We start from the raw sequence: 7,177 nt of genomic DNA, 5'->3' as shown, positions 1-7,177 counted from the left end.
AGAAATTTTATTTGATATTACACATGAAGTTTCTTAGAGCTCTTTATTTCTGTGCCTGCTAGGATAAAGAACAGTCTGAGATCACCTGCTTGCTTTGATCTGCTTACTATCTGCAGTTTGATTCTGCCCTCAGGGTTTACATTCTCCTCTTTTTTCTTAGGACACTAATAAAAATTCAGCTGGTTGGAATGGCTTCTTTGAAATCAAGTGGCACACTCCCTCTAGTCAACAGTACTAGGTTTTCCTAATCTTGACTGTTAATGAGAAACTTTTATAATAAAAGAGACTTTTCTCCACCCTATTATCTTGTGATAGAAAGGTATGCCCAGGTGGTGCCTGGGTGGCTATGTCCTTAAGCATCTGCCTTCTGCTCAGGTCATGATCCCAGGGTCCTGGGTTCAAGCCCCGCATCAGGCTTCCTGCTCAGTGGGAAGCCTGCTTCTCCCTCTCCTGCTCCCCTGCTTGTGTTCCTGTTCTCATTGTCTCTCGCTGTCAAATAAATAAATAAAATCTTTTTTAAAAAAAAAGAAAGAAAGAAAGGCGTGCCCAGTACTCCCCCTGGTGGTCATAATAACCAGGGACCTACATGGGAATCTAGAATTTTGCATTTCTCACTAGGCTTTCGTTCTATGGAGTGGATACTAATAGAAGAGGCCAAAGGAAGAAAGGGGAAGGATAACATTTAGGAATGTTTGGATTACTTTTCTCAGTTTAAATTTCCAATCTCATCAACTTTGTGTGGTGTGTTTATCGCTTTTGTTCTTTTTTAGTTTCTTGTTCTTGGTCTTTAGACCGTATCTATCAAAGGGTATATTAATCAAACCAACCTTATACTCAAACAAACTATAGTTTTTGATCAAGAAAAAGGTTTCTTTGAATTAAAATGGTCATGGTAATGTAGTAGTAGTGACTCATACAACATCTGATATGCTGTTAAACAGCTGAACAACAATTGACAGTAGTGAACAATTGAGCATGTTTACCAGGTGTTGGGAACTATATAAAAGACTTCATATGCATTTTATATGCATTCATCTTCTTGCCTTTCATATGCATTCATCTTCATGACAGTGCTGTGATAGTCCTATTATCCCTGTTTACAGGGGCTCAAATAGGTTAATTGATCAGACTAAAGTCACACAGTGGAAAAGGTAGAGTCTTTAGCTCTTGGCTTTGTTAGGAACCTTCCAGGGTACTCACTGATGGTTAGTGAATACTAAGAATGGTTTTGGTATAAACTCCCACCTAATTTTCCTCTTCAAAATTACATGATGGTATAGCTTAATTTAAAACATCACTATTGGTACTGAGATTATGAAACCTTTCTATTCAGATCAGGTATTTCTTCATTATACAATGAAGAACAATATAGAACAACATTGATTTAACTTCCTGGTCTCTCCGGTGATATGATCAATGTTGAATACATGACCTTTTAAGTTTTAGCTAAAGCAATAAGGGCCAACCTCCTCTTCTACCTGGGTTTAATGCTTTGTCTGCTTTCATCTGGTTAGTCAGGGATGACAACTGGATTTTATCTTGCACATTAAAAATTAGGAAAAAAATACCATTAATATAATCATTCCACAGGAAGTTGCTGTGACAGCAGTACCACTGCTGACATAAGTGGTAGAACCAATCAGGGCCATGTTGGGTGAGAGGGTAACGTGGTCTCTGGTCTTCCAGACTTGAAACTTGCTTGCCCCTCTTCCCCTTCAAACACTCATTCTTTAGCCCTTACTACCCTAACCTGGTTCTGTATTTTTGCCCCTTGTACTCCTGCAGTGTTTGTACTTATCTCCTTCAACTCATCTCTCTAATCATATTAATAACGGCCTGTTGTAATACCACCCTTCACCCCTCCTAAGAGTTGGGGGCTGATAAACTGTAAGGGCAGGGATTGAGTCTTGTTACCTACAGCTGGCAAACAGTGCTGAGTAATAATTTGTAGAAATTGCTATAGAAAGACCTTATAATTAACAACTGCTTTTTCCCCCTTATGCAGAAAAACCGGGGACCATTTTAGAAAAATGTCCTGGGAATGTTAACAAAAGTATGCCAATATTCAATCATTTCTCGGTATTATTTGTGTAGAAAACAGCTCTGAATCTTTTTGTACTACTTTTAGCAAGGGGCATGATTTTATGGTAAGGAAGCCAATACAGTTTGTATTATGTGATTAGAAGGAATTGGCTCATCAGATTGTGAAGGCTGCTGACAAGTCCCAAGATCTGCAGGGTGAGTCAGCAAGCTGGAGACCTCGGAGATCCAATGGTGTAATTTCAGTCCAAAGACTGGCAGGCTTTGGAGACTCAGGAAGAGCAGATGTTTCAGTTCAAAGGCAGTCAGGCAGGAAGAATTTTTCCTCTGGGGAGGGTCAGCTTTTTTGTTCTATTCAAGCCTTCAGCTGGTTGGATGAGGCCCACTCACATTAGGGAGGACAATCTGCTTTAGTTTATCGAATTAAATGTTGATCTCATCCAAAAACACCCTCATGGAAACAATTAGATAACATTTGACCCAGTATCTGGGCAGTCTGTGGTCTGGTCAAGTTGACATATAAAACTAACCATCACAGAGGCCCACAGAAAATTATTTCTTCAAGTGGCAGAGCAGGGATTTAAATATGTCTGATTTAGAGGGCTGTAATTGTTGCACCAGTGCAAAGAGGTGCTACCTCCAAAGAGGTAATAAATACAATTAGAAAGCCTTCCAGGTTGACAAACTCCAAAACTTTTGGTCTTTTTCATAGCAGCTTTGTCAAAAAAGCATATTCCCAAAGCAATGTCCACAGATTTTAAGTATTCCAAGTACCGTAATTTTTCCCCAATTATAATGCATTATGTGCATACTGTCCTAAAACAAGCTGATTTGGGTAATAGTATTTGTTGGTTTTTATACTAGAAGTTTAGGCACAGAAGTATTGATTAGACTAAATTATAGCCAATCTTGTCAGGGTAAGATATCTACTTAGTAAATTTTCCTAATAAGCATGTTCAAATGTTTATAATACTGGATATAAAGGAGCAAATTTGAAAAAAAGAAAGATAACCAGGACTTGGGGGTAGAATAAGACAGAAATATTGACTTTTGGGGGATTACCATTGTATCCTTTAAAAATTACATTCAAATCTCTTACTAATGAAAACAAGTTTTTATTGAGTACCTGCTATGTGCTTGTAATTGTTTTGGGCACTGGGTATATTGTAATGATAAAATCTGAGATTTTTCTTTCTCAGGGGTTCAAAAAAAAGTGAGTATGTAGCATGACCAAGGACTTTGGGAAACAAGATGCCAAAAGCATAAAGGTTTAACAAAGCCATAAACTGCAAACTGCTACAAGTGACCAGACTTTTGGGGGTACAAAGGTACTAGAGGAACAGGGACTTAACTCAAGTTCATATGCTGGATGGCAATGTTAAATTAAATGTAATTTATGGTTTAATATTTTTACTTCAGAGTCTACACTAGGTGGCATCCAGGGTCAGAATAGAAGCAGTAACCAGCAATGGAAAGCCAATGTATTTAAGCTTCTGTGCTAGAAGCAGCTTCCCAGTGGATCCTAAAAGAAATAGTATTAAAAGTGAATTGGTTGCTTTAAGTGATGATCAAAATGCTCTCCACTGGAAGGGACGTAGAGGTGAAGAGATCAGGAAAAGGTTCATGTGATGGCTATAGGGCAGACTACAAGTTGGAAAGATGAAGGCTGAGGAATTTTTAAAGAATAAAATAATGGTATTAAAGTGAATACACAGCCTTCTTGTCTAGAATGAAGGAAGCCTGTATCAAGAAAGTTTAGGATAAAGAAAAAGGATTTCTGTGCAGATGGAGTACATAAACGGAACTCTACCTTTTCATGCTTGGGAGATTTTGAAATATAACAGATTTTTTGTAATGGATGATAGGGCTGTAAGAGACATAATCTCTCATGTCTATCTTGAATATGGAGTTAGATCAGCCACTCATTGCCTAACCCAATAATGAAAATGTTAGTAGGCAGTATTATCAGCAGAAGAAATAATTTATCCCACAGTCATAAGCATGTAGGCAGGTGGGCAATATCCACAATTATTTTAAACATAAGGCTGGGAATCTATAAGACTCTGTGTACTTACAAATGAAAACAACTTTTGAACTAGCACTCGGGAGAACCAGGTTTTGTTTTGTTTTGAATTCATGTGACAGAGAGAGAAAGAGAGAGAGAGAGAGAGGGAATATGAGTAGGGGGGAGAGGCAGAGGGAGAGGGAGAGGGAGAAGCAGACTCCTCGCTGAGCCAGGAGCCTGATATGGGGCTTGATCCCAGGACCCTGAGATCATGCCCTGAGCTGAGCTGAAGGCAGCCGCTTAACCATCTGAACCACCCAGGCACCCCAGGAGAACCAGGTCTTAACAGAAATTGACTTCCACTGATCTGAAAGAGAAAGGCTGAAAGAACTAAAAAGAAAGAGTCTATTCTCACAGATAATAGGTGCGACTGAAAGAGACGAACATCTAGTTTATACAATGTCTAGCTGACATTCTCAGCTTGGCATTCTACTGTTCATGTTTGAGGTTGTACTGCTTGTTATTCAGATTTTGGGGGTAATACCATATCGATACCCCTAATCTATAATCCTAACTATATTCACCAATTTGATAAAATCTTATTCCCATTCTTTCCCCTTTGTCCTAATTCCTGGCAACTTTAGTTAACTTATGCAATTCTTTTGTTTATGAAATACTTAAGTCCACAAAAATATAGACTTTTCTCAGGAAAGGCATATACCTAATTAACCTTTCTAAACCTGTGTGTTGTGTATTTTATTTAATGCTTTAAATAAAGGATTAGGTTGGATAGCCATTACTCTTAGTTTGGATCCATTCCATGACAGTACATTTGAATGGAAATAAAAATGATTTCTTATACATTAATAACTTTGCATGAAACCTCAATACATGGTAATATGTGAAAAATTTCATATGTACAAACTAAGTATCAAAATGAATAAAACTGTATTGTTTTAATATCTTAATAAAATAGTAAGTCCCAGAACTTTACATAGGACCTTGGCTTAGTGGTTCCCAGGCTTTTAGATTTCATGGAGTAGTTAAAAAAAAAAAAAAAAAGTGGGGACCAGTACAGAACTGTCAACTTTTTATTTTGCCAAGTAAGGATACTTAAAGCAACTGATAATACTATCAACATTTCATAAAAGGATACTTCAATACCACAAAAGTTGGAATAATCTTATAATAAAAATTAAATTCAAGCTGATTACCTATCAGTCTTTTACTTTTTTCCCTTTTGGGATGCTGAAAATTTAGGGTTGGCCTAGAATTTGCAAATAAATTGCCTAAAATGCCATTTTCTCCAACCATTTTAAATAGAGGCTGAGAGGTGAGTGGCTTTGCCTGAAATCAACTTGTGTTAAACTCAGAAAGAAAGCATAGCTCCTGACAACTAGTAGATAATACACACTCACAGAAACACAATCACTAAATATGTTGCTAATTAGGAACCTTAATCAATGTTTATCTTAAAACCTTACCAAACCCAAATCCTTCATAACTAATGAAAAATCAAATAAATCCACTTACTTTGTTGTATACACAACTGTACCTATTATAATTTAAGGAAAACAACCCCAAATCATAAATTATCATAATTATGTAACCTACATCATAAATGATATAATCTTATCTGTGAGCTTTTAATTCTCCAAAATGTTTCAGTCTCAATTACATGGTCTGTGGAAAATGCTTAATAAATGTCTGTTGTACTAACAGAGGAATGTCACTTTCAATCACTGCAAAACAAGTTTCTTCCTGACATTAGAAACTCTCAACCTAGCACAAAATCCTATTTTGGAAATCACTGGAACATTAATGTATAGAGAAAAAAGATAGTGGTGGTGTGGGGGAACCCAATTTGCCTGATTTCTCAAATGAAAAAGCAATCAGATGCTTCGGGGTGCTTAAATGAGAACAGTATTTGCACACAATGATTTTTGTGTAAAAACATCACATTAATTTAACCACACCCACTTAACTTTTTTAGGTAAGTAACATGAAAGGTTTAATATCCTAAAGGGATTCTAGTTGAAGAGCATGTAACAAAATTTTAACATGACCCTGAGGATATATTTATCTAATTATTTTGGACTAACAAAATGCTACAGTAGATCTGCATTTCAATTAGGCAATCACTTCTAATTCCACCATAAACATACACATAATCTTATTCCTTTGAAAAATAGTTTTGACAATTGGCAGTAATTTCTTCCCCCCTTTCCACTAGCTATAAAAATGCATGACCAATAGTCTAATTTCAAATTCAAAATAAGAATACAGTTTAGTCTGTTAAAAGGATGTCCCTTTATCAGAAACTGGGAGTTCATGGATTCATTTTTCCTTAAAACAATTAACCTTTAAAAGCATGATGCTTCTTTTGCAGACCCACCCACACTTACTTAAAACAGAAGGCAGAGGCACAGAAAGAAATTCACCTTAAGAAACTGATAGGTAGAATCAGGGTTTGTAGTATTTTAGATTTTGTATTGAAGATATGCCTCAAAGACATATCCAAATAAGTCACATAGGCTGCTTAAAACCAGTATTCACAATTTTGGTATAAACTTTCCCTACTGTAATACACAAAATTGTACATTTAAAAAATATCAGTGATCGTACATAATACAGGAATGCTGATATTTGGTTTGATTCCTGTGACTTCCATGGTAATCCTGGATTTTAGCACATAGAAACTTGTTATTCACTACTACTGAGAATTCAAGTATACTAAAAGAAATGAGAATATTTTTGTGACCTATGTCAAATTGTTTGTATTACAATTGTATATATTCTGTCCCGACTTTTCCTTCTAACCCATAAAGCCCAAAGAACTAATCTCTCTTTAAAAATTTAATTATTTTTCTCCCTCAAATAGTTTCTTTAATAGAAATAGCCATGTGCCTGATGATCAAGGGTGGGAAATAAAATCCTCCTGTGCCTTTCATCTAGCTCTGTGACTACTATTCCTGTCATGGATGTACGGCTTTCTGTCCAAGAGGCCTGACATCATGTGCTCCAATTCCTTCAGTGTTCCCGCTTCAAGTGCTTGCCACTTCTTGGAATAGAATTCTGGAACATTACCATTTTAAGACTTTCTTCATGACTACTTTAATATCACTTTGATCC

Source organism: Mirounga angustirostris, unplaced genomic scaffold, assembly GCF_029215605.1.
Source record: "Mirounga angustirostris isolate CCGP_5_RB_7025 unplaced genomic scaffold, mMirAng1.0.hap1 SCAF_6, whole genome shotgun sequence".
Taxonomy (NCBI): Eukaryota; Metazoa; Chordata; class Mammalia; order Carnivora; family Phocidae; genus Mirounga; species Mirounga angustirostris.
Note: the sequence above shows the minus strand (reverse complement) of the source record.